Raw genomic sequence first — 24364 nt, forward strand, 5'->3', positions numbered from 1 at the left:
CTTCAGGAGACTGAACTGTGCTATTCTTGTTTCACTAGCATTAACAGTGGCCGCAGCCTCAGAACTGCAAAATAATATGAGTCAGGAGGACAATCATTCTCCTCAGATTTTTTATTTTGACATTTCCCATTTGTGCCCTTTTTCAAAGTTTTAATTTGGTAAAGGCACTTTTCAGCCTGTCTTTTAACAGGTCACTAATAACTTGGGATGCAAGATCTCATATTTCATTTTTTGCTGCTGCCACCACTAAATATTTCATTTACCTTGAGTACAGCAGACCACTCTGGAAGGTTTATTTCTTTTTTTTTTTTTCCCCACAATACTGTTCACAGACTAGTTTTTGTGATTCCTTATTTGCATTAGGCTAGTTTCATCCTACCTGCTTAAGTAAATTAACAGACTGCCTACAGAAATATTTTCATTCTTTAAGTAGCTCGGTGAGGCAACTATACTAATGTTCCTTGTTCTTGAGACCTGTATGCAAATAACTGGGAGTCTCGGAGGTGCTACCTTATAACACAAGCTTGTTCCATAAAATATTTTTTAATATTCATAACTGTGTTACATACACAAATACATATAAATAAAATCATCAGAGTTTTATTTCTGCCCCCTGACTTGGCTGTTAGCCCTTGAACTAGAAGACTCAATGCTTTCAATTCTGCATATGTGCACACACACAAAATACAGAGCTAAACAGAAGCATTTTAAAAACAACAGTATGACCTACGGGTTTCTCTGCCTGCCATATACCAGTCTAGAGAGGACAAGCTTCAAAAAGGCTGACACTTTCCCCATCTCAGCAAAGACAGAGAGAAGAACCCCAGCAGATGCAAGAGAGTGCTTGGAGACCCTGACTTTTCTCTCCTCCCCTCTGTGCATCTGTCCATGCAACTAAACCTCTGCGCTTAGAGACAGGCCATGCTGTGACCAGACCTTGGGAGCAGCTGCAGATAAGGACATGGAGGTTAATTCTGCTTTTTGCTCCATTAACCTCTGCTCCACCTTTGTGACACCCTCAAGGAGGAAAGACTGCGAGACGGTGTGGACAGGGGAGCCAGGCACGTGCCAGTGGCCAGGCAGCACTGAAACGGGAGTCATACCGTGACAGGGCTGCCTCTGGATCCCAGGCTTCACAGGATTCAGAGACTAGTTTCCTTTGCTCCTGCCAGTTCTGCCTCACCACTGAACACTTGCAGGATGCAAGTATTCCCCTCCTCTGCAAGGCAAGCTTCATTGCAGTTCCCTGCAGCCTTTCCCTCTGCTATATGTTCCTCTCTATGGGAGGAGATGCACAGCCTTTGGCAGTGGGTGCAAACAGATGAGATAAACAAAAAGAGATGAATTAAACCTAGTGGAAAAGTCTTCCCCAGATGTAGTGTCTCCACCTATAAATACAGATGCTCCTGGTGTCCTCCAGATGCAAACACAGAGTTGAGATTTTCGTTGTTTTCTTGTTTAGTACAAAGCAATTAAAATGTAAAAGCCGCTCAAAATCTTCCTTCATTTAAAAAAAAATAGGTCACGGACACAGAAGCAGTCAGTCATGGTTTGGAGTGGGCAAGCAAACAATTTTCATTTGATTGTGCTCTTGTTTTTGTAACTAGCTTTTCTGCTGTGACCTGCTATACTTACCCTGTCTGCTGTGCTAACCAGCAACATGCCTTTTTAATCTGCCTTCCTGGGGTCTGCATTTGATTACAGCATTCACGTTCTATTTAGATTCTTTTGAATCATGCCCTGTGGTGCTAGCACGAAAGGTGTTATTTATAAAATGAAATTCTGTTGTATTGCAACTTGGATTCAAAGAGGACAAGCAATATTAAATACTTACTTTATTTAATAATATCTTGGATTTATTAACTCAATTTCATTACAAGATTAGAGATGGTAACCTGGAGGGGGTTATTAACTAATAAACAGGCTTCAGGCAACTCTGCCCTATATAAAATAAAATAAAAATACATATATATGCATTTAAATTACTTCTATTTTGAGGGCCTAGATATACACCTCTGGCTCAAAAGAATAGGTTTCTTGATAAATATGGTTGCAGAGAGCTCTAGGCTGGAACCCACTAAGCTCACAGTCCCTTTAGGACAGTGGGAATCCATATTCAACAGCTATCCCAAGTGACTGACCCTGTTTAGGTGGTTGCATCCCACGTGGGATGAAGTCTTCCACTCAGCTGTGACAGAACTGATGAAAACGGCAGTTACTTCAAACCACTGTGGGCAGCACACCAGAAACCACGAAACTCTGCTAACCCATCTGACCCTCCTTGACTTGCCCAGCATTACAAGGCTCATATTAGTGAGCTATTCCACGGCTCTTACTTTCCCAGCATCAGTCCCAGATGTACCACAGGCGAAGCACCTCAAGCATTTGGGGAATCTCACAGGCAGCATGCTGTATCTCCCCAAAACAATCTCCTAAGCTATCAAAGAGCTTCTCTTTCCAGAAGACAAGGGGACAGAAGGTTCCTGACTGTGTACGTAGTATGATATTAATCTGTATTCTGATACTTAGCTATTCATGACTACTTAGACAACATTTAAAACCAGTGCATATTCTATTCAGTCAGATATCGCATGTCTGGCAGCTGAATTTAACTGCAATCTCTTCACCTAGTAAGCTCAAGCACACTTGCTGGCATACCAGGTTAGAAAATTCACAGAAGGTTCAAAGCTCCTCAAGAGTACAAGAACACTGAGATGCATTTTTTGTCCATTTCCTAAATAAAACTAACAAATGCTAATACACTATTAAATGCCTCTTCTCTGAAACACTCTATGACAAGATGTAGCTTATGTGACTTTGAACCTGTCAGGTCCACAATAAAGGCTGAGTCTGACAGGGGAAAATAGCGCAGTATCAATGTCACAGATACTACAGGCTGGGAATTCCCACTTGGAGGTGCATGGCTGCTAAAAGCTTTCACCCCACATCTGTTGCATAGTTAGCTGTGAGTCACCTGCAGTCAGCTTCATTAGACCTGAAGTGTCACTCAAATAAGACAAGCTATTGCTAGAAGAGATCTCAGATTTTTAGGCATTTGATAGATTAAAAGGAAAGTGTCATGATATGTTAAATGGATATTCAAATACTTTAGGTCTCAGTTTTCATCTGCTTACAGATCGCATGCCTTTTCCTGAAGCTGGATGGTAGGCAGAGACCAAAAATAAAGGGCAATTTTTTTTTTTTACTCATGTGGTGTTGTTCATTGCAATGACTCAGTGAAGTATAAAATCCAGTGCATGAAGATCATGAAAAGACAGAAATACTAACGAATTAAATCTGATCAGAAACATATTTGAGAGTGATCTCTAAAATTCAGGAGAAAACACCTACAGCGTAGTGGTGCACAGATATTCCCAGGAGAAACTGAGGTTAAGTAACAGAACTGTATGGAGAAGAGGTTAATTTGGGTCAAAAACGAAGGGAGATTGAGAAACAGATTTATGGTAAAACTTTCAAAGGCAGAAGCAATAATTGCACCCACAAAAGGCATGTGCATCATTGCTACAAACAAAAACACATGCTTGGACTCTCTACAGGCAATCTGGCATCTGTCTCTCATTCCCTCCCTCCTCCTGACCCTGAGACCTCTCTCTCTGGAATTTTGTTCCATGAATATTCCATAATGCTACACTCAGCTCCTATTTTCATGAAAAGTCATCATTAGCTAATAAGTGGAAGTTCACAGCATTACTGTCAATCAGTGGTTGGTTTCCATGAGAATGGAGACAGATCTCAACTAAGAAAAATAGTGAGGTTCAGGCACAAGTGATATTCTGTCTACATGTGTTATGTGTATATCACTTTGAAACTACTGAACTAACTTGTTTGGCATTTGATTTATTAGCAGACTCTCAAGGGTATCTACAAAATAAGCCAAGTTTAAACAACATTGATTTGGGTCATTTTGAAGTGAGGCAGAAACAAAATATATTATTTGGTATGTTAAGAATACTGCAATTTATTCTCATTCTCTCTTTGCTCACTTTTTTCTATATGCTTAAAACTCCATTAAGAAAAAGACTGAATCTTTTTTCTAGCTGCCTTTTTTTTTTAAATTTCATCCCACCAGATCTCAAAGTATAACAGTTTCTATCCTAAAATAATTAGTGAGAGAAATTTATAACTGATACTGTGGATTATAAAAGGAAAAAAATTCTGTTTTATTAGTAAGAGCATGCTACTATTTCTGAATTGATGCAGTCTGTTTACAATGAACAGACCAGACCAGGTGAGTACATGATGTAAGGGTGCAGGGTATGCACAGGGCAGAACTTTACAAAGGCACATTTATCTTTACTATATTTACCCACTCATCAAAGTTTCTTGCATATTCTCCTCTAGAACTAAACAAGGTAAACAGTGCAAGAAAATAAGAAGCCAGTTATTTCCTTTTTAGGGGCCATTAACAGCAGAAATGCTGTAAAATGCAGATACATTTCTACATTTCAAATGTTGTTAAAATTTAATACAATTGGGTCAATAGCTTTATAAGGAAATTCTATGAAAAGAAGGTAGTTTCATTCACTGTACTAGTTTTGCCCTAGTAATTTTAATATAAAGAACGATTACATTTTAAAGTATACCCCAAATTTAAGACTATTCATATAAAAGCCCCTGGTTTTACTTCTGATTAAATTAATGAAGAATGAGTTCACAGGCAATGAGAGAAACACCAGCAAACCAAAAACCATTTGACAGACACAGTTAAAATGCCTAATTCCATGCAGTTGCTTCAGTGTGACTGATCTCAGGAAGAATAAACTAGTTCTGCAGGGACAGACAGTCTGAGCAGTGAATGGAAAAACAAGGAAGAGACACTGGGGAGAGAACACCACTGGGTGAAGCCTGCACAAGCTAGAAATCACTTGGTCTCTCAAAGACCCACCAAGACATAAGAAGGATAAATGCAATGCCATCTGTATGCATTCTTCCAAGTCTCCACTCTCTTTCTATTTTTCTCAACCAAGAATCTCTCTGCATGTATCTATCTAATGAAAAATTTATCTTCTTTTCCTCAGTGAAAGTTTAAGAAAGTTCTGGGACAGATCTGTTTCGAAGTCAAATAAGAATCACATTATAGCCACATAGTGGAAGAATTTTCTCCCTCTTGGGGTACTCTGTTTTTGCCCTCATGTGAGGTCAGCCTTTGAAGTGCACTCACATAGCTCTAAAATATAATGGGAGAGTTCTTTAATTAAACAGACACTAATATAAAACTGATACTTGGTTTCCATACTGAGATTCATGTATGCACTGTATGAAGCTGAAGGACCTGGGTCCAACACAGTTGTAATCCTGTTTCACAGTATCTGGTGAACCCAAAATCTACATTTTTTTTCCTAGCATGTTTTCATCCAGCATTCTGTAGAAGGACTGAGGCCCATTACAGCCATATTACATGGTAGAACAAACTGGTCTGACCCCAGGCAAAGACTTTATCCTCCCTGTGTCTCAGTTTCCCCGGGTGTTAGGTTGGAAGGGTCATTCTTTTCCACTTAATAGGGAAACTTTGGGAATTATCTACTTAACATCCAGATAAAAAAAGGCTCAGAATGGTCAAGAACTGTAGGGTTGAGAAAGTAGGCTTGCTGCATAACATGGCTGTTGCCAGCAGGCAGCAGGTATCACAGATCTCATGAAAGATCACTCGTCGATTTTAAGTTACGTTCATTTTTGTGCCTGTTCTGTAGCCCCTAGAGATTAAATACAGCTGAGTGCTATTATACAGTTAGCTCCAGCGAATGAAAAATATACTCTTTTAGCAGTTTTATTCCTTTATCAATTACTACTTTAAGAGACTTGTACTGTATTATTTTATATTGGCCAGTTGTAAAAATAATTTATTCCCTGAAGAGTTTTATTTCTTTAACATTTCAAATTTTTTTGTTCAGTGTTTACCATGTGACCATTTTTGACAGAGTGAAAGGAATACTTTATTAAAGGAGCTAATATAGCTCCTTTTCTTATGCACATTTTGACCATTTTTTAAAATAAAAGATCTGGATGGGATTTCTAGTAACGCAGAAAATCTAGTAAACTTTTTTTTTCTTGCAAGTTTCTTTGCATTACTGTATTGTCATCATGAGGGAGAAAAAAGGAAATCCTGTCCGGATTTCTGATAAAGCTCTAGACCTGCCTACAGAGGACCAAACCCACTTTCCTCCCTTCTTCTATGTACATCTTTTTTCTTAAGCTTGCTTCTACCAAGGACTGCATAGAATAAAGATGAGTTCCTTACAGACTAGAAGCCCAGTAGAAGAGCCATTGTGATGAAAACCTGTCAAGCAAGCACAGAGCCACTACAGAACTAGCAGGAAAGCTTGCTCAAGCACTATTCATTGACTGACATTGACAGGTAGCTCTGGGACTTAGTTTTCTCTGTAAGTAGCTCAAATCATAACGAAAAGAGCTGTCATGATGAGGAAGATGCCCACTTGGATTAAAAGGGCAAACCTATGTCGCATTTGAGAACACCGTATTGTGGAGGCAGGAACCCAGGTCATGTTCAGCAGAGGCCTGTGACATCACAGAACAGGGTGACATCATTACACATGCCTCACTTATGGCCATACATAGTACAGAATCAATTAAGGCTGAAGCCATCTGGGATGAAGTTCATCTAAGGATGAAGAGGAGGAGAATGAACAGGGTGTGCAACAGAGCAGAGCTGGCATTTGAGAACTGCCGAAAGAGAGCTGAGCTTTTGTGGAGACAGTGTTGCACAGACTCATAAAACCTTTGCTGCTCAACAGAAGATGTTGATTTCATTGCCAATTCATAATAAAGATCAGATGATGAAGGATTTCCTGAGGTTCGCAAGCCCTGTTAACGATGGGGGGCCCAGCTCAGACTAACCCTGGAGCTGTTAAAGTGAAAACATGCTGTATACAAGGTTTTGTTCAATTTCAGCACCAACCCTGAAGGCACTGAAGACTCACCTGAGGTTTTCTTTGGGCTACCAAACTCAAGCAGACTTTAGGAGAAAAGACTGGCTAAGCTCAAGCCAGCACCTTTCATCAGCAGTCCTCAGAGTAGTTTACAAAGGGATTTCCTATTTTATGAGGGCAAAACTAGTACAGTGAGGAGGAATGCCTCGTTCAAGAGCATTTAGCATAGCAGCAGCAGAGCAGGGAAGAACTTGAGTTACTTGTGGTCTAGGCCACCATACTTCTCACTAGACACAACATCTGAAGAAAATGAATATTACAAATTAGTAGTTTCAAATTAGCGGAGTTTCATACAACTCTAATCAGCAGTCACAGACACACCAGTCCCCCTCAAACATCTCCTCCTGCTCAGTCACATAAGTTTATTCACTGGATGTGGATGAAAAGAAATCCTTCATTAACTGGAATGACTTGTGTCAATCTTTAGCCCTTTAAAAGACTGACTAATTTTAGATTTTTTGTGGTTAAATATATTCATAAACTATTAAAACAGTCTCCTGGTACATGGAAAACATATGGTTTCAACAATGTTATTCCTTCATGAAGGTCTGTTTCTTCAAAGTTTCCTTTAGTTATACACTAAGCTTGTTTTTTGTTCAGAATGCTTACTTTCATAACTGTTTTTCCTCCTTTCCACAGCTATTTACTGGAGTGATATATATGTGCATGAGTATACATATATATATAAAACACTTACTTTTATTGATTGAAGATGTAACGATATGGTTAATACATTAAAAAACAGGGAAGAAGACAGCCTGTCGAGACCTAAGCATAAATTCAGAAAGAATCTCTACATTTTATTGAGGCTACAGTCTACTAATGAAGAATTGTTTCCTCATCACTCCCAAAATATTAAGCTACAGTTGCTCTCATTTTTAACTATTTTCCCTGGGACTATTTTCCACGTCAGACTGTAATCACCATTTTTGGGTAGCTCTACAGCCACCCTGCATTTACCTGCCTTCTCTGATCCCAGTATACCTTCATTGCTACGATCTCAAGTTAAGTTTGTGAACTTGAAAGAAACTGTGTTTATCTTGGGTATCTTGCTTGGCAATGCAGACTGCTGTTGGGTAAGCAGTTAACCTTAACCTTGTTTTGCACTTTATTGTTGAAAGGGAGAAGTACAGCAAAGAAGACTAGGCTAGCGTTAAGTGGGAAACAGTGATCCTTAACCAATGTTTGGAACAGAATGTAAAACCAGGAACTCCATGAATTCCATCAGTCTTTGGTGGAGAAAAATTAAGGAGGCAAATTTTCAGCAGCCAAGTGGGCTACACTGAGCATCACTCGTTTGCTTCTGAAAGAACAGCAGGTCTGGCCTAACACCAGGTCTGAATAAATGAGAAGTGGACAAGAACAATATTAGTTATATGTGAGCAGTAGGGTTGCTTTAAAGAAATTGAGAACCATGTCTCTAGGAAACACTGCTAGACCTATTGTTGCAAATTAGGGAAAGCAACTGAGAGAAATGAGTTAAGCAGGATGGAGTAGTAACAGAATTGGAAAAGGCATGGTGATGGAAATGCAGAATGTAAGTTGGGTACTGTATTCTATTGTTGGATGAGAAAAAGTAAAAGCCAAACAAGTCCATATATTTATGTCAGATATTAGCTGCATTGGTTAATGAACTTCTGTGACATGCTCAAGTACTACGAGTGCAGAATGATAGTCTATAAAATAGAATTGAAAACTATTTCAGGCTTGGGTTTTCTTCCTTGCATTTTACTGTTCTTTAGATTGAAGTTCTTTTTTTCTGTGTGAATTTATGTTGCAAGGTTGGGACCGACTGATGTGTATGCATCTTGCTTGTACAAAGAAATCTAAACTATTGCTCATGCAAAAGACTGGATGCAACTCAAGAGTTCAGAAGGAAACACTTATCCATGGAATTGAAATGAATAAATCAATAGATTTATGGCTCAAACAGTCGACCCAAGTAGCACGGTTTTACTTCCTTAGTAATGTAAGCTGCAGAATTTCACTGGGTTATGTCTACATTCAATCCAAAAGGCAAGAACTTCTTCAAATTGTGAAAACAGAAGGAAAAAATAGATAAGAGAGAGATCAAGGAAATGAGAGCTTGACCTGTCATGGGAAAATAACTTTCAGTTAAGAAGAGGCAATGAAGGGAGAGCAACACTTGAAAGAATAGGTACCTCCACTCAGTGCAAAAGATCTAATAAATCTGTAAATCAAATGCAGAGAAGACAGCACTAGGACAGCAAGGGAGTAAGGAAAAATAAAGATGGATTCCTTTTATGCCTAAAAATGATCAAGGACATAGTGAGTACAATACATACTTTTTAGGTGAGCACATCTGAACTATCATGCTTGAATTCTGACCCCTTGCTTGATATAAAACTAAGTTTCAAAAAGAGAAAAAGGAAAAATGAAGTTGGCCTCCAGAAGGGATGCTGGAAGAAGTGCTGCTTCCTTTATTTGTCCATGAAGGTTTTTTGCCACTCGTGCTAGAACAGCGTGAAGGACAATTATTTCAAGTCTAATGAAATGAGTGCCCCAGTGTGAACACTTCCCAACAGGAGATCCATAACGCCTTGACAAACTGTAACGCCAGAACACTCTGCTATCACTGCTCTGTCCGGATACTGCCCTCAAATATTTGAGACATTCCTGGAATTAATAAATAAATGCTGATTTGGCCTGGCTGGTTGCTGCCTGGTATCCCTGGCTGGCACTGCCTTACAATGGATGGCATTGTTATGTTGCAGCAATTCTTTTGCTTTTCTTCTTAAATTTCCAGTGCCAGTAAGAGGAAGACTGATTAATTTCAACTAATGTGACTCTTGAAGCAAGATATGACTCATTTTATGGGAGCTTTTGTTGGATGCTTAGTCTATCAAACCATGCATACTTTAGATTATTTGGCTCTGTAGAGGATATGATCAGGCAGACACAACCATTTTAGTTGAACTCAGGTACACATTATTTTTTTACTGAAAAGCTGGACATGAACAAAAGTTATAGTGCAGCCTCACCTAAGTCCATGACCAAGCCTTTCTGTGCTCTCTGGAAAGAGCTGCATAGTACAATATGTTTAACTTCTCAGAAAATGACAAAAAGCAAGTAAAAAGGACAAAAAATGTTTGTCAGTCCCAAGTCAGCGGAGCTGTAGTACTCAGAATTTGCTTTATGCAATATACATAAATGTCAGGTCACAATGCAAAACCTGGAAAAGAGAATATTTTCTCCTGTTATGCTTTCGCACCATGAAGCAGCCCATAACACATCACTTAACTCTGGGATCCTTGCTGGACTAAACAGAATAATGTATTTCAAACCTTTCTTTAATGAATAAAAACTAAATGTAATACTACAGATATTGTCTCTACTTTTTAAAGCTCACTGATACAGAGTGAAGTTTCAGGGAAAGTGCATCAGAATGCCTTTGGAAAACACCAGTCTAGGATCACAATGTTTGCTTTTCTACCCATGTATTTCTACAACTAGCTTTCATTTGCAAAAATGCTTCTAAATGTTACTTAGTCAAGACTCACAATGGCTGAAATGGGAAAACAGTGGCACAGGGCTGCTATGATCTACTCAAGGCCACAGAAGGAAAACATTGTCAGAGACAACACTGTTAGAAACCAGGATCAGCGGAAAACTTTCTTATATCTGAAACATGCTTTCATTATCATAGAAATAACTGCTCAGATCACCCACACTTCTTTAAGACAAATGCAGTTCTGATCCTATTATTTAAAAGTGTCTGGAAAAAGCAAGTTTGCAAAGTGGATATATGTAACATGCACGGTCCTTTTACAGGGAAGACAGAAGGACTGCTATGGGTATTCCAATTACCTTCAAGCCTTCACTACTAAGTCATTTGAATTGAAACTGCTAAATATAGAGCTTCCTTTGGGTGCATGTAGGTACACCTGAATACTTTCATGTATTTATACATAAACTATATATGTAATATATCTACATATACAATATAAAGTGACTAACGAACAATTCATTGGCATGGTAGCAGCACTGCACACTTGGGACTTGCAAACAACTAGAAAGCGTGGAAGCAGCGCTCCTGCTGTCTGGGCAGGAAGAATAGCAATGATATGCACTCCTCTCACATCAATATCTTAACAGTCTCACTAGCAGTCTAGTCCCATATAGTGCTCAGAGGAACCCATATAGGGTTTCTTTGAGAGAACTATTCTTTTCCATCTCCTGGCGAGACAGTTATGTTGCCCCTATCAAAGAGTTCAAGCAGGAATGATGTGTGTGCAGGTAAGAGGAACTGTACTATGACCTGAACCAAGAGGCTCTGGGTTCTTGATTCATATGTTTGTGGGTTCTGCTACCACGTCATAGGAGAATTTTGTGTTTCCACTTACCTATTTATTAGAAAAGGAATGAAAATAATTACTCATAGTACTTGGGGGACTCAAACTCTTGACAGGTGTACATGTACATTCATGTCATGCATAACGTTCCCTGAATGACACGGAGATATATGGGGGCATATGTTCCACTCAGCCCCGTCCTCCCTCTCCAATGGAGGTCAAGAGCATTCATCTACAAGAAAAGGTATAAAACCAAAGCAAGCCTCCTGTCATACCTTCCCAGAATATTCTCCTTCCCTTCAGTGATTTAGCTGAGATACCAAGTCATTTGGAAATAAAGGGTAACAAAAAAAAATTAAACACTCTGGAAATAGGGAAGATTTCCCTGCATTAACACTTATGCTGTGTTAAGCCTGATCACTGTCTGAGTTAAAGGTCCATATCAATCAATCAATATCAGCTCAGGGAAAACCCAACTGGAAAGCTCAAATTAGAAATGAAGAAGACTGGCGATCATTTTTTTTAACACACCCAAGTGTGGCAATATTGGATAGTGTTCAACTCACTTATTTAGCCATCTGTAAAGTCTGCATTTAGCCAGGTACCCTTGCTAACCAGTGGATAGAGACAGGCACCTATAAAGAGGAATCTGTCCTATCATAACAGGACTATCAAAAGAGGGGAATAATTCACACTCTGGAAGGGCTCATTTATCTTGTTCTAGAGAAAAATCTAAAATCCTGACTTTCAGGTTTCCAGAGTTAAGCAGGAAGGATTTTTACCCTCAGCTGCAACTTTGACTCTGACAGTTCACAAAATAGTGGTGAGTTAGACCCAAATGCTGGATTTCTGAACTTCAGAGTTTGGAGGAAGTTTAAATCCCAACTCACACCAAACTTGCCAGACTTTTCCTGTATGCACATGCTCCTCTTTTCCCACAGGGGAGGTGTGTGTTGGGGGAATTCCTCTGCTATAAACTGGTACTCTTTTTTTCCTTCTCATCTGATGACGGTCTCAGTACACAGATGAAAAGACCAAAACATTTGGGGTCCCTTCCTCTGTATCTACAAAAAGGATTTATGTATCCCATTAATATTAGCAGAAGTATTGTGAAGAAATCTGCACTAAGAAGAGAACATGACCCTAAGTTTAAAAAAATGTCAAAGTTCAGACATCTGGGGATCCCTGTCACAAAGACAAACAAAGTAGTAAGGAATGCAGCACAATTTATTTGCTGAACAACATGACATCTAGCCTGATAAACTCAAGTTGCCTTGATTCAGAAGCAGAAACTATAACAAGTTAAACATTTGCAAGGTGGTTTCACTTTCTTTTATCATTTGTTTGGATATTCAAAAAAAAGAAACTGGAATAATGGACACTAATAATGTTCACACAGAAGGGAAAGTAACCCAATTCCCTTCATTGTTTTAAGTACAACAGAGAGTAATGCTCTTCCCATTAGAAGAAATGGATTATGAAGCTACTTTTCAGTTTGTCCAATCTCTGCTGCACTCAAAAGAAAGGTACAGAGAGGATCCCTAAGCATACTTTCCTGTTTTTCTCATTCCACCTGGAAAAGAAGGACGAGCCTGTGCACAAGGTACTCCCAGTACATCCAAAGGCACTGCCTGTGGGGTTCTGCAGTGAATTGTCTGCCTACAGGGAAACCTTAGGAAAAGCTTTTAACAGATTCCTGCAAGAAGAATTAAATAGTTCTTCAGAGAAGAGATGGAAGGAGAAAAAAATATCTTTCCATACCCAGCACCTGCTCCAGCCTCATATAACTGGATGATTATAGCATTCCTGTCTTAAATCATTCTCAAAAGGGGACCAGGTTTAAACTTTACAAACCTCAAACCCTAATTTAACCAAATAAAATACCACTCAACCCCAATGAATGCTTTATATGAATTTTAAATAAAGGAGGTAAGTTCTTCTCGAGTGAGGCATCATATTTATTTTGACTTTAGACCTAGCTGAAATCCTGCAACTCTGTGAATAAGAAAGAAAGAAAAATAAGAGTATTTTAAGTGCACTTGCCAGATTCCAAACTGGGTAAATACAATTTGCTCATTTCAGTCCATTTTGCAGTTTCAACAATCTAACTTCTCCCTCTCTATTTTAGGTTAGTAATGCACTTGTTTCTTATTCCAAAAGGAGGTCCTGGTTTTTTTTGAAGTAGATGATAAGATTCCTGTGCAGTTTCTTTAAAAATTTAAAACACTGATTATGAAAACATGCACTCACATATTCTTAGCTTTCAGCTGGTTAGCTATTCCCCTGAATTTTTAGTCCTACAGGACTAGTCACATACTTCAATAGTAAGTAGTTATAAGTATTCACAAGAGTTTATAAGTTCCATCAGAATTTTTTCAGGTAAACAAACCTACCAAAATTCAAAATGCTAATACCAGAGTTTATGTTACTGCTCTGAAAATATAACAAATATATAACATAAAATGCATATGTAAGGTAAATATTGCAATATTTACAAATGCAGTTCCCAGCAGAACTGAGATATCCCAAAACCAGTGACATTCTCAAATTCCAGAAGAAACAAATCTTTCTGAGCCATTATATATTGCAAATTGCAGTACACATCATGTAATTTTTATAATTCTTATTGGTAGTTTGTCATGTTGTTACTACTTTTTACATCAAAAAAGTACTATTGATCAGAACATCTGTTTTATATTATATCCTTTTTAAACAAGAACACAGACTGTTTTCATTAGTACTCAGCTCAGAGGTACCTGCATATGCAGCCCAGACTGGGGCATACAGGTGTTACTGGAAGCATTCCCACTTAGATAAATGGGTTTTGATGTAGGCTTATTGGGAAAGTTCCTGGAGCTGTAACAATAATTGCACTGAAGCCAATGAAAGTTCTGGGTGTGCCATTACATGAGAAAGAAATAGGTCCACATGGGCTTGTACAAATTAGAAATAGTCTAAACGGGCTGCAAATCTCCAGTTGATACCTTAATTTGGATTTTTAAACTAGAAATTCCTTCATCTGCTTTTCATATAGCAAGATCTTTGTTTTGTCCTGCCTTTCAGCCAGAAATCTGGTCACATACACGGTCAAGACCAGGAACATAAAAATTCAGCATTAAAACCTGAAGCACTACTTGCTTCTTTCTTGGGCAAAATTCCCTTTGAGATCTATAAGAGAGTACGGGCTAAAAAAAGCTGGTGAGAATTTATCTTACTTGAATAACAGATGACATATTATGACATGGTCCTGTGACAGTCCGCCCAAACTGGAAGAACTGACATACAAAAGGATTTCTTCCATGACCTGCCAAATGCACTTTGACCTCATTTTAGTAATTTCCTTAGGTCTTTTGCTGGAATTCAAAACAGTTCTAAAGTCCATTGTCAAAAAGGTAGCCACCTTACAGTGTTTCACTTTTAAATCTCAGGAAGACATCCATGTACCTAAACTGTTCTCCTACCTCTGCCAAATACTTTGTCCAGTAAAATGATACAAAAGGACTGATTGACAGGCTAGGCACCGCATTTTACTGCTGAAATTATGTATTTCTAAACATCCATAAATAATATTAAGACTAACTTAAAACCAGTGCACATTACTTATTTCATTTTCTTTAAGAAAAGATATAGTTCACAGAAATTACTGTATGTCCCAACAAGCTCTTAAAAGTAGGCATTCTCTCCAAAGTTACACAGTAAAAATGTCACAATATTTTGTTGATGTGTATGTTGCACTTTACATTAGATGTTACACAAAGAGTCCAGGCTAGAAAACATTTGTGTGGATAGTGGATTGCAAAAAAAAATTACAAAAGCAACAGAAAATCATATGTAAAACAAATAATTCATCTGCTACTGGATGAATGGATTAAGTGCAGTTCTGGAGATGAGAATGATGTCTAATCTGCAAAGGGAAAAGGCCCGAAGTAAAGAGAAAGTTTCCACATACATCTTATTTCTCTGTATCAGAATGATCTATTAGGCTACGGAAAAGAATTTCTGGGAACAAAGTATCTCTACATTGCAAAGAAAATTCTCTAGAATAAGATAATAGGGTTTCCACTATTTTTCTCTTTGTACCTTTCCTGTACACAGTTAAAAACAAGCCTACCAGGACCTGGAAGCTGTGCTACCTGAAGAAAAATTCCATGTAGAAAAAAAAAATCATAGAATTATTTAAATTGGAAAAGACTTTAAAATCATTGAGTTCAATCTTTAACCCAGCACTGCCAATTCCACGACTAAACCATGTCCCCAAGTGTCATATACACATGTTTTTTAAATACATCCAGGGATGGTAACTCCATCACTTCCCTGGGCAGCCTGTTCCAGGGATTGACAGCCCTTTCAGTGGAGAAATTTTTCCTAATATCCAATCTAAACCTCCCTTGGTGCAACTTGAGGCCATTTCTTGTCCTACTGCTTGTTACCTGGGAGGAGAGGCTGACCCCCATCTTGCCATAACCTCCTTTCAGGCTATTGTAGAGAGTGATAAATTCTCTCCTGAGCCTCCTTTTCTCCAGGCTAAACACCCCCAGCTCCCTCAGCCACTCCTTGTAAGACTTATGCTCTAGACCCTTCACCAGCTCCATTGACCTTCTCTGGAGACCCTCCAGCACCTCAAAGTTTTTATTGTATTGAGGGGCCCAAAACTGAATACAATATTTGAGGTGTAGCCTCACCAATGCCGTGTACAGGGAGAGAATCGCTTCCCTGGTCCTGCTGGCCATGCTATTGCTGACACAAGCCTGGAAGCTGTTGGCATTCTTGGCCACTTGGGCACACTGCTGGCTCATATTCAGCTGCTGTCAACCAGCACCCCCACTTCCTTTTATGCCAGGCAGTTTTCCAGCCACCCACAGCCTGTAGCACTGCATGGGGTTGTTGTGACCCAAGTGCAGGACCTGGCACTTGGGCTCGTTCAACCTCATACAATTGGCCTCAGCCCACTGATCCAGCCTGTCCAGCTCCCTCTGTAGAGCCTTCTTGCCTTCTTACCTTCCAGCAGATCAACATTCCTTGCCCTACTCGGTGTTATCTGCAAACTGACTGAGGGTACACTTGATTGTTGATGAAGATAAACAGGGCTGGACCCAATACTGAGCCCTGGGGAATCCCACTAGTGACTGACCACCAACTGGATGTAACTCCATTCCCCACCACTCTCTGGGACAGGCAATCCAAACAGTTCTTTATCCAATGAACAGCGCACCTGTCCAGGTCAGGACAGTCTCTCCAGGAAAATGCTGTAGGAAACGGTGTAAAAGGCTAAATTTACTGAAGTCCAGGCAAACAACATCCATAGCCCTTCCCTCATCCACTAGGCGGGTCACCCTGTCATAGAAAACAATCAGGTTGGTCGAGCAAGACCTGCCTGTCCTAAACCCATCCTGGTTGGGCCTGATGCCCCAACTGTCCTGCACGTGCCACGTGATGGTACTCAAGATGATTTGGTTTCGTCCATAACCTTCCCCTGCACTGAGGTCAGACTGACAGACCTATAGTTTCTTGGATTCTCCTTCCAGCTCTTCCTCTAGATGGGTATCACACTGGCCAATCTCCAGTCAATTGGGATCTCCCCTCTCAGGGGACATCAGCCAGGACTGCTGATACATGATGAGAAGTGGCTCGGTGAGCACTTCAGCCAGTACACCCACTCAGTACACTCGGGTGGATTTCATCTGGTCCACAAACGTATGTGTGTCTAAGTGGTGTAGCAGCTCGCTAACTGCATTTCTCCTTGGATTATGAGAGTTTCATTCTGCTCACCATCCCTGTCTTCCAGCTCAGTGGGCTGGGTATCCGAGGAACAACTGGTCTTACCATTAAAGACTAAGGCAAAGTTCTAACACTGCACACAGTCAGCCAAACAAGGATTCTTTGCTCCCATGGAATCAGTATCCTTTCCAACATAATCTAGAAACCTGAATCACTGTTTGCTGTTACCTTACACCCATTTATATGTGCAGCTGTCATCTGTTTGCTCAGTAGACAGGGCAATGAGAAGAGACCCGAAAACCCAATACATACAATGCAAATCTATTAATCCTATCCTCAAATCAGTGCCAGGCTCATGAATTGGTGTACCACCTTCTGAAAATACAAGCATTCCTGAGAGAAATACCACCTTTCTTTGGAAATCCTAATGTTATAAATACGACCTTACAATAAAAAGCTCACAGTCCTTTTCAGGGCAGTACTATTCTGACCTACTCCTTTACATAAGCAGAAATAGTCCTGGAGGGACTGTCACAAGTACTACCTCACATCAGACTCTATCAAGTAACAAGAAATATAATAAGGACCTTGTGAATGTTCCTCAGCAAATAAAAAGAAGATATAGCCAGTGAAGCCCTGCTCTCCTGAACCCTAGGTTTCATGCTTAGTCTGAAAATTCCATTGCAACCTCTGGATAAATACAGGATCTGAATGATGATGGTTGTGAATGCTGATCTTGTGGAAGTAAGTACTACTGACTTTTGAGATCCTCAACACCATATCTGGAGCAAAACAGTCAAGAGTTTCGTTCTTCATGTTGCCCGATTAGTGTGCAACGCCAGGAGTTCTCATCGTGTCCATCAGTGTCAGTGCACTCATGAGCCACAGAAGGATAAAACCTCCAGCAACAGTCAGAAGCCCACAGAGCATAAGCAAAACCTGTGTTTCGGAAAAGTAGGCCTCACTGAATCTGGAAAGCATTACCATATCTTGCTTTCCTGTGTAGGAAGCTCTTCACCTCCATTTTAAGCAAGACACAGCAAACAAAAGTCTATTTGTCTCCTCTAACATGGCAGCATGTGAAAGTCCGAGTGTTTGCTTGTCTCTCCTCAGAGTAGGCGCTGCAGATTAGACATGCCTATAAGGGAGAAGAGTGGCTGAGATACGTTCTGGGGGTGACCAACAGAAGATGTGAGTTTGCTCATGCACCACGTCACCCCCTTGCTCTGATGAAAGCCTCCACACCTCCCCTCCCTCCCCTCTCCTTTAATCTCTGCATGCTGCTATGCGGAAGGTGCCAACTCGAGAACAGACAGTTCTGAAAAGAAGGCAATTAAAAAAAAAAAGCACACTACTTTAGAAATTTAAACAACAAGCCCTGTGATCAAAATAATTCATAAAGGGAAGGATTTTATGAAGTCATTTCACGAGCACACAATGCCTTTCTTTTTTTTGCTTTGTTTTTTAAATAAATCCGTCAGTACACATGCCAAGGCAACACATCTGAATACAATATCAGTAGACACACCCTGAATCCCTGTGCCTGTGCTCTCCCAAGTTACAGCAAAAGCTGAAAGTTGGGCTTTTTGCCTGAATTTTAACAATTATCAATTTATTTCTTTTCATTTGGGTGCGTTAGTTAAAACCTCTTTCTTCCCTTCGCTCTCTCTTTCTCCTTTTTTATGAGTACTTCTTTTTCTCCTCCCTTCACAAAAAAAAAAAATCTGAAAAATGGATTTTTCTCTTACTGACGGTGTGTTTCTTTAAAAAAAAACACATAAAGAGATCTAACTTCTAATGAATCCCTCTGGCATAAGGAAGCCTGTTCTAATCTCTCTTTATAGGGCTTGAGTGATAGTTTTGCTCAACCAGTATTGACAGGGCTGTCCTGTTTCTCAGGCTTTCATTTTCCCCGACTTGGAAAAAGGATACAGTGCATTTTCACATTCTCCAAGTCTGCAGTTGTTTTTATATAAGAAGCAATTTGCTTGGGTCACATCAGGTCAAATGGGAAGCCTGCCCAGCTCTTGGTTTTAAAGGAAAAACATACAGAAAGACACAAAAACACAGCAGTTTCCTTCATTAAATTCCACTCTACCTGCCATGGGCTTGCAGCCACAATGGAATTTCCCACCCTGGCTGACCATAGCTAAACTTCTCTTTTTTTTCCCCTTTCAATAAAAAGTCTTATTAGTTTTCTTTCAAGTGAACTTTGAGGTAAGGGTTATTAAAGTCAAAGCAATTGTCCATTTTAATAAATAAATAAATTAATAAAGGCCTTCACAGGACTGGGGCCAAATGCCGAAGTCTTTATTGAAGCCCAGATTCTGATCTTTGTTACAATGCTGTAAGTCAAAAGCAACTCTTCTAAAGTTGTTGGAGTTTTGCCTGGGTAAAAGATCAGGATCTTGCCTCAGTTTTTAACTCATTTCTCACTCAGGGAAAACCTCAGCTGACTTCAGTATGAGTTTGCCTGAGTTAAGACTGCCTGTGAAGCACAGCATGAAGCCTGTCTCTGCAATGTGTTAGGCATTCTGCTGAGCTCTTCCAAACTCGCAGTGGCTTCAACACTTAAAAGGAATGGCACCCAAATAACTGCCTTTCTTATTACTTAGTAATTGTAAAAGTTACCAGAACTAGGAAAACTTACTCCCAAGGAAAAGGAAAGCAGCCATAATCCCTTCACAGCCTCCCAAACAATCAGTGAAACCTGAGGTGAAATTCTACCCTGAACTGCAGGAAGAAGATGCTGAGGAGGTGACTCAGTGTGAACACTTTTAAGAACAATAGATCACGAAGATGCTTCACTGATTTCAATATAGCCCTTAGGAGAACCATAGCTGCTTGCTTTGCTTTGATTATGATTTAATTGTACACACAGGCAAGGGGGTGGGGGGGGGGGGAAGAGAGAGAAAAAAAAAAGATACATCCTGAACCAGAGGTGAGACTGTTTCTTCTAAGATGCTAAAAAGGTATCTAATTCAAATTCGAATCCATTTAACTATCAAAGCATTTGTACCTGGCCTCTCTCTGCTGAGCACCCAGTTCTTCCCACTGCTTTGCTACTAGTTTGCATTTAACTGCAAATGCTATAATTAAGTTTGCAGAACAGTTTGCATTCAGACTGTTTGCGCCCATAACTTTCTGCAAAGCTCTCCTTTTGGGTTGAAAGACTGGCCTCAAATGATGCAAACTATAAGGCAGATTGGGGGCAGGTGGAACGGAAGAAGTGGAGGATCTGCTCAGCCTTGACAGGGGGGTGGCCCCCTCCCTTTCTCACAGTTTTCTCCACTCCGAAAAGCCGTTCAGCCTTTTTTTTCCTTACAATAAATTAAAAAAAAAAAAAAAAAGGAAGATGAAGAAAAAAAGAACAGTTGGCTCAGTGCCCCTGTATCCTCTGTTTTCCAGACACTCATGTGTGAAACAATGGCAGTTTTGCCTGAATCAGGGCTGAGGATTGCTGAACTTGGCCTTTGAATGATTTTTTGGACTTACTATCGTGACTTTCATCCAGAGATCACAAAGGAGTTTGCACTATTTATCACACCGGGAAGACTTTTGAAGCAGTTTGAGACATATGAGAGCAGAGTCACTTCTTCCCTTGCAGTCTCCTTCCCCTGGCAGCCTAAGAAACAAATGAGTTTTTAAAAATTTCATATACCCTCTTCAATTTCAAAGGCTGGCTAGTAAGATACTGCAAAGTTCTCTATTTTGTTTTCCTACGGTCAGATGGTTCTTTTCTTTTTCTTTTCTCCCTGCTCTCTCTGGTTTTTCTAGTTGATTCATCTATTATCCCTCTTTATGTAATTAAATTTCTCTACTCAATGTGTCATTATGCTCAGGTTGTATTGAGTTCTGTCACCTCCAATTCCTTTCTTTCGGAAACTCCACATCCCAATTCCTCTTTAAAGTTGCTTGCTGAAGCATTTGTCCTTTCAGCATCTCCATACGTTTATAAACTGGAGATTAGTTCACTTTGTCTGACTTCCAAAGCCGTTTGCTGCTTGAGACCATTTCACGAGCTTGTCTATTCATGTGAATAAACCAAAAAAAAAAAAAAAATCAACTATAATATGAATAAGGAAGAAGAAACAGCAGTTGCATGGAACAAACACCAGTGAGGGTGAAATTAGTAACAGTCACAGTTTTCACCAGTGTTGCCCCGCCTGAACTATTTTACTTTGGCAGATCTTTATACAGTAGGATTTCACAAGTTAAAAGGATGATATACTTTTTTAGTAGAACCAAGTGATGCACCATAATGTTTAGCTCATGATTCCAGCATTTCTATACTGAAGAGTCCCTAAACCCACAAACTTCTGTCCAGATGATTAATCTGAATACTCTGCAGTTCCCCAGAGCAGTCCATTATTTCCCACAAAGCCTTTAAAACTTTCTACTAAATTCAGGATTTTGAAGCAATGTCTGGCTAACAGATGTGCTTTCTCTGAAACTTTTAGTTATATCTCAAAACAAGACTACTTAAATTCAAGTCAATGGCTAAACTCCTATTGATTTAAGAAGATGTACTCAACTCTTGAAACAGGGAACTGGGCCGAGTGGCAGACACTTTGTATGTAACATCAGAATAAATACAGAAATTCCAGTCTCCAGATGTATTCCTCAAATTATTTTCATTGTTTGCAGTTTAAAAATATGGCAGAAGGGGAAAAAAAAAGAGTGTTCAAATGGTTTAAACAAGAAATGATGCCTGAAGTTATATGTAGCCCAATAAGCTACCACGAGCAGCAGAAGACCTGCAAGATGGTCTCCTTTCCCTTGAGGATGGAGCTTTGAGCACCCTGGTCTAGTGGAAGGTGTCCCTGTCCATGACAGGGAAGTTAGAACTAGATGATCTTTAAGGACTGTTTCAACCCAAACCATTCTATGCTTCTGTGGTAAGATGTGACAATTATGGCAGCCTCCACAGCACATTTTCTCTCACCCAATTTGCAAGACATCACACATCCCATTTCTCTGCTTTAATCGCCACGGACCTGCATTTCTTCTCACAGATGCTGAAACCTTCCCGGCTTCAGGGTCTACACTCACAATCTGCAAGACTCAGAGAAAAACTGGATCATCTCTGTGCAACCACAAATGGTACCAAGTGGACAGAGGTGAGAACCAGAACGTTTTGCTTATCTGGTGCAAACCTTTACATAGTAAATGGCTCATCACAGAGCTACTGGCGAAAGAACAAGGAGACCAGGTGTACCACTGAAGTCTTAAAGAAACATTTGCCAGCAGAGCTTCAGTTCTGGTCAGGGAAACTTAGCAGCCTTAAGCACCACAACTGACTAAATAAATGTCTTATAATTTTATAAATGACAGCAGGAATGACTGCAATTATGCTTATTAGCAGATAAAAATGTCTCTAAAGGATTGGACTGGGGGGGGCTTATACAGCAAAACAGGAAACAGGCTCATTGAACACATCTGTGGTGTATGGTTAATCTAAGCCGAAGCCTTGTGAACGTTCATTTTCCATGCCAAGCATGATCAGTATAAGACATGATTATAGTCTATCAGTTCTAGGGGTTATAGCTTGAATCACTATAGAAAACTAGCTTAAAATTATAATCATGTTAAGATATTACATGTATTTTCTTAAAGATCTGCTTAGCAATTTCATATTTTGACTGCTTCAACAATATTCCCAGAATCAAGCTTTTAAAATTGACTACTTCATTATTTGTGTTGCTTAGGATTTTTCTGAAGGCAAAGTAGAAAAAAAGTTTCGAAGATGTTACAAGTTCTCTATAGCCTGCCTGTGCTGCATACAGTTTGATTGGAATTCCACGTAATTTATGATTTTTACAGCCCTCAAGAGTGGTAAGCACGGGAAAGATAAAGTCAGAGATATTAATCAATTGTAACTCAATGATTTGGATATTTAGGATAAACCCACGGACCCAGAAAGAACACATTTATTTCCATATATCTGGGATTTCAGATTTCTTATTTGCTTAAATTGTAGATAATTTAATAACTAAAGCACCTAATTGATAAAGTAACTGGCAGAGGTAAAAAAATCACTAACAATAAGTTAACCACCAACAAACCCAATATTTACCCTTTTAATTCTCTTAGATAAGAGCAACTAACCTTCCTGCCTTTAAAGCCATGCACCACACCTAATCTCTACACAGTTGAAAGCCACAAGACACATTCCACAGACGAAGAAAGATATGAGTTACGGGACCTCCAAAAACAATTCACAAGTTGGAGATCACAAACTCTCTCCAGGATCCCGCTGTTTTACTGCACAACTGGGCTGAGCTGAGCTTGCAGCTGGGACACCGAGTGAGTTGCTAATATTGGCCTCCCTGGTCCTCACAGTGAGGGACGGAAATGATTCAGCGGTGCCCTGTGCCAGCTCGGCCCTGCTGTTCATCATACATCATTCCTCCTCAGCCCTGCACTGAACTTAGAGTGCTCACACGCCTGAGTACAGCTAAATACTAAAATTTTTTGCTATCACTGTTAGGAGACCCGTAGATTAAAGGTCTGTGGGTCTGTACTGCTTGCTGTGCTGAAGGGTAGATAAACCTGGACCAGCTTCAGGCAAGGAGGAATAAGCCTCATAGGGGTCTTTAACAGCGGAACTCAATGAGCTGCCTAATAGGAATATTTGAGGATTTTTATAAAAACCCCAAAAGTTTCACTGGAGGGCTAACTTTGTAAGATAGGTGAGGATACCAGGACTTCTAAATTAAATTTTATTGATCACCGCTACTAAAATACTTAGATTTTTATTCACATTTCAAAATGTGTGAAAATCATACTTTTCATTAATTTATTATCATTATTTTCCCAAAATGTGCAATTCCTGCATCAAAAAGAACTAACTGGGTACTATGTTTGAGATGCTAAAGCTGTATGAATTCTCTAGAAATATTCAGCATTCACTTGCTCAGAATGGCAAGTTTCAATGAGATTTTCCTTGCTTTAATTGGTTTGAGCTAGCTCTTTGGCATTGTCTTATAAATAATAGAAGCTACACACTGCACTTTTATAACATCATTCATCTAAGGATCTCATAACTTAATTAAGAGGGACACTGTCAGGTTAAAAATCATATATTTTTCATTAAGTAATTTCCTTATCTATGTTACTAATAACATTTTAGGCTATTAAGCTGAAACAAATTCTTAAAATCTAATTTAACATCTACTACTAGCATGTATATATTATATATATACACACAGCTGGTTTACTCTCTGGGATATTAAAACAGATGTCCTGGCTTTACTCTTGTTTCAAGTTGGTTTCATTTACAGATTTTCATGTGTGAACAATGTTCTTCCTTGGGACTGGTATAAACACTCCAGAAGAACATTTAAATGCAAACAAAAAGCTGTA

At 39.5% G+C, this 24364-nt stretch overlaps 1 protein-coding gene and 1 long non-coding RNA gene across 16 annotated transcripts in view; one reads left to right on the forward strand and one right to left on the reverse strand.

Annotated features, from left to right (window-relative positions):
- Positions 1-24364, reverse strand: part of ZBTB20 (zinc finger and BTB domain containing 20) — a 502167-nt gene that overhangs the window by 211590 nt on the left and 266213 nt on the right. Inside the window, exon 1 of one of the 15 annotated variants that reach the window (XM_027653328.1) lies at positions 20495-21469. The exons of the other annotated variants lie outside the window; for them this stretch is intronic. The gene's annotated coding sequence lies outside the window, so the exon portion shown is untranslated. Of the gene's footprint in view, positions 1-20494; positions 21470-24364 lie in introns of those variants that run through there. 15 annotated transcript variants of the gene reach the window in all.
- LOC113951823 lies at positions 5837-13097 on the forward strand. Its single transcript, XR_003529288.1, has 4 exons — positions 5837-6670; positions 10761-10863; positions 12033-12104; positions 12864-13097. It is a non-coding gene; the product is annotated as an uncharacterized LOC113951823 (long non-coding RNA).

The sequence above is a fragment of the Corapipo altera genome, unplaced genomic scaffold (assembly GCF_003945725.1).
Source record: "Corapipo altera isolate COAL_440 unplaced genomic scaffold, ASM394572v1 61, whole genome shotgun sequence".
NCBI lineage: Eukaryota > Metazoa > Chordata > Aves > Passeriformes > Pipridae > Corapipo > Corapipo altera.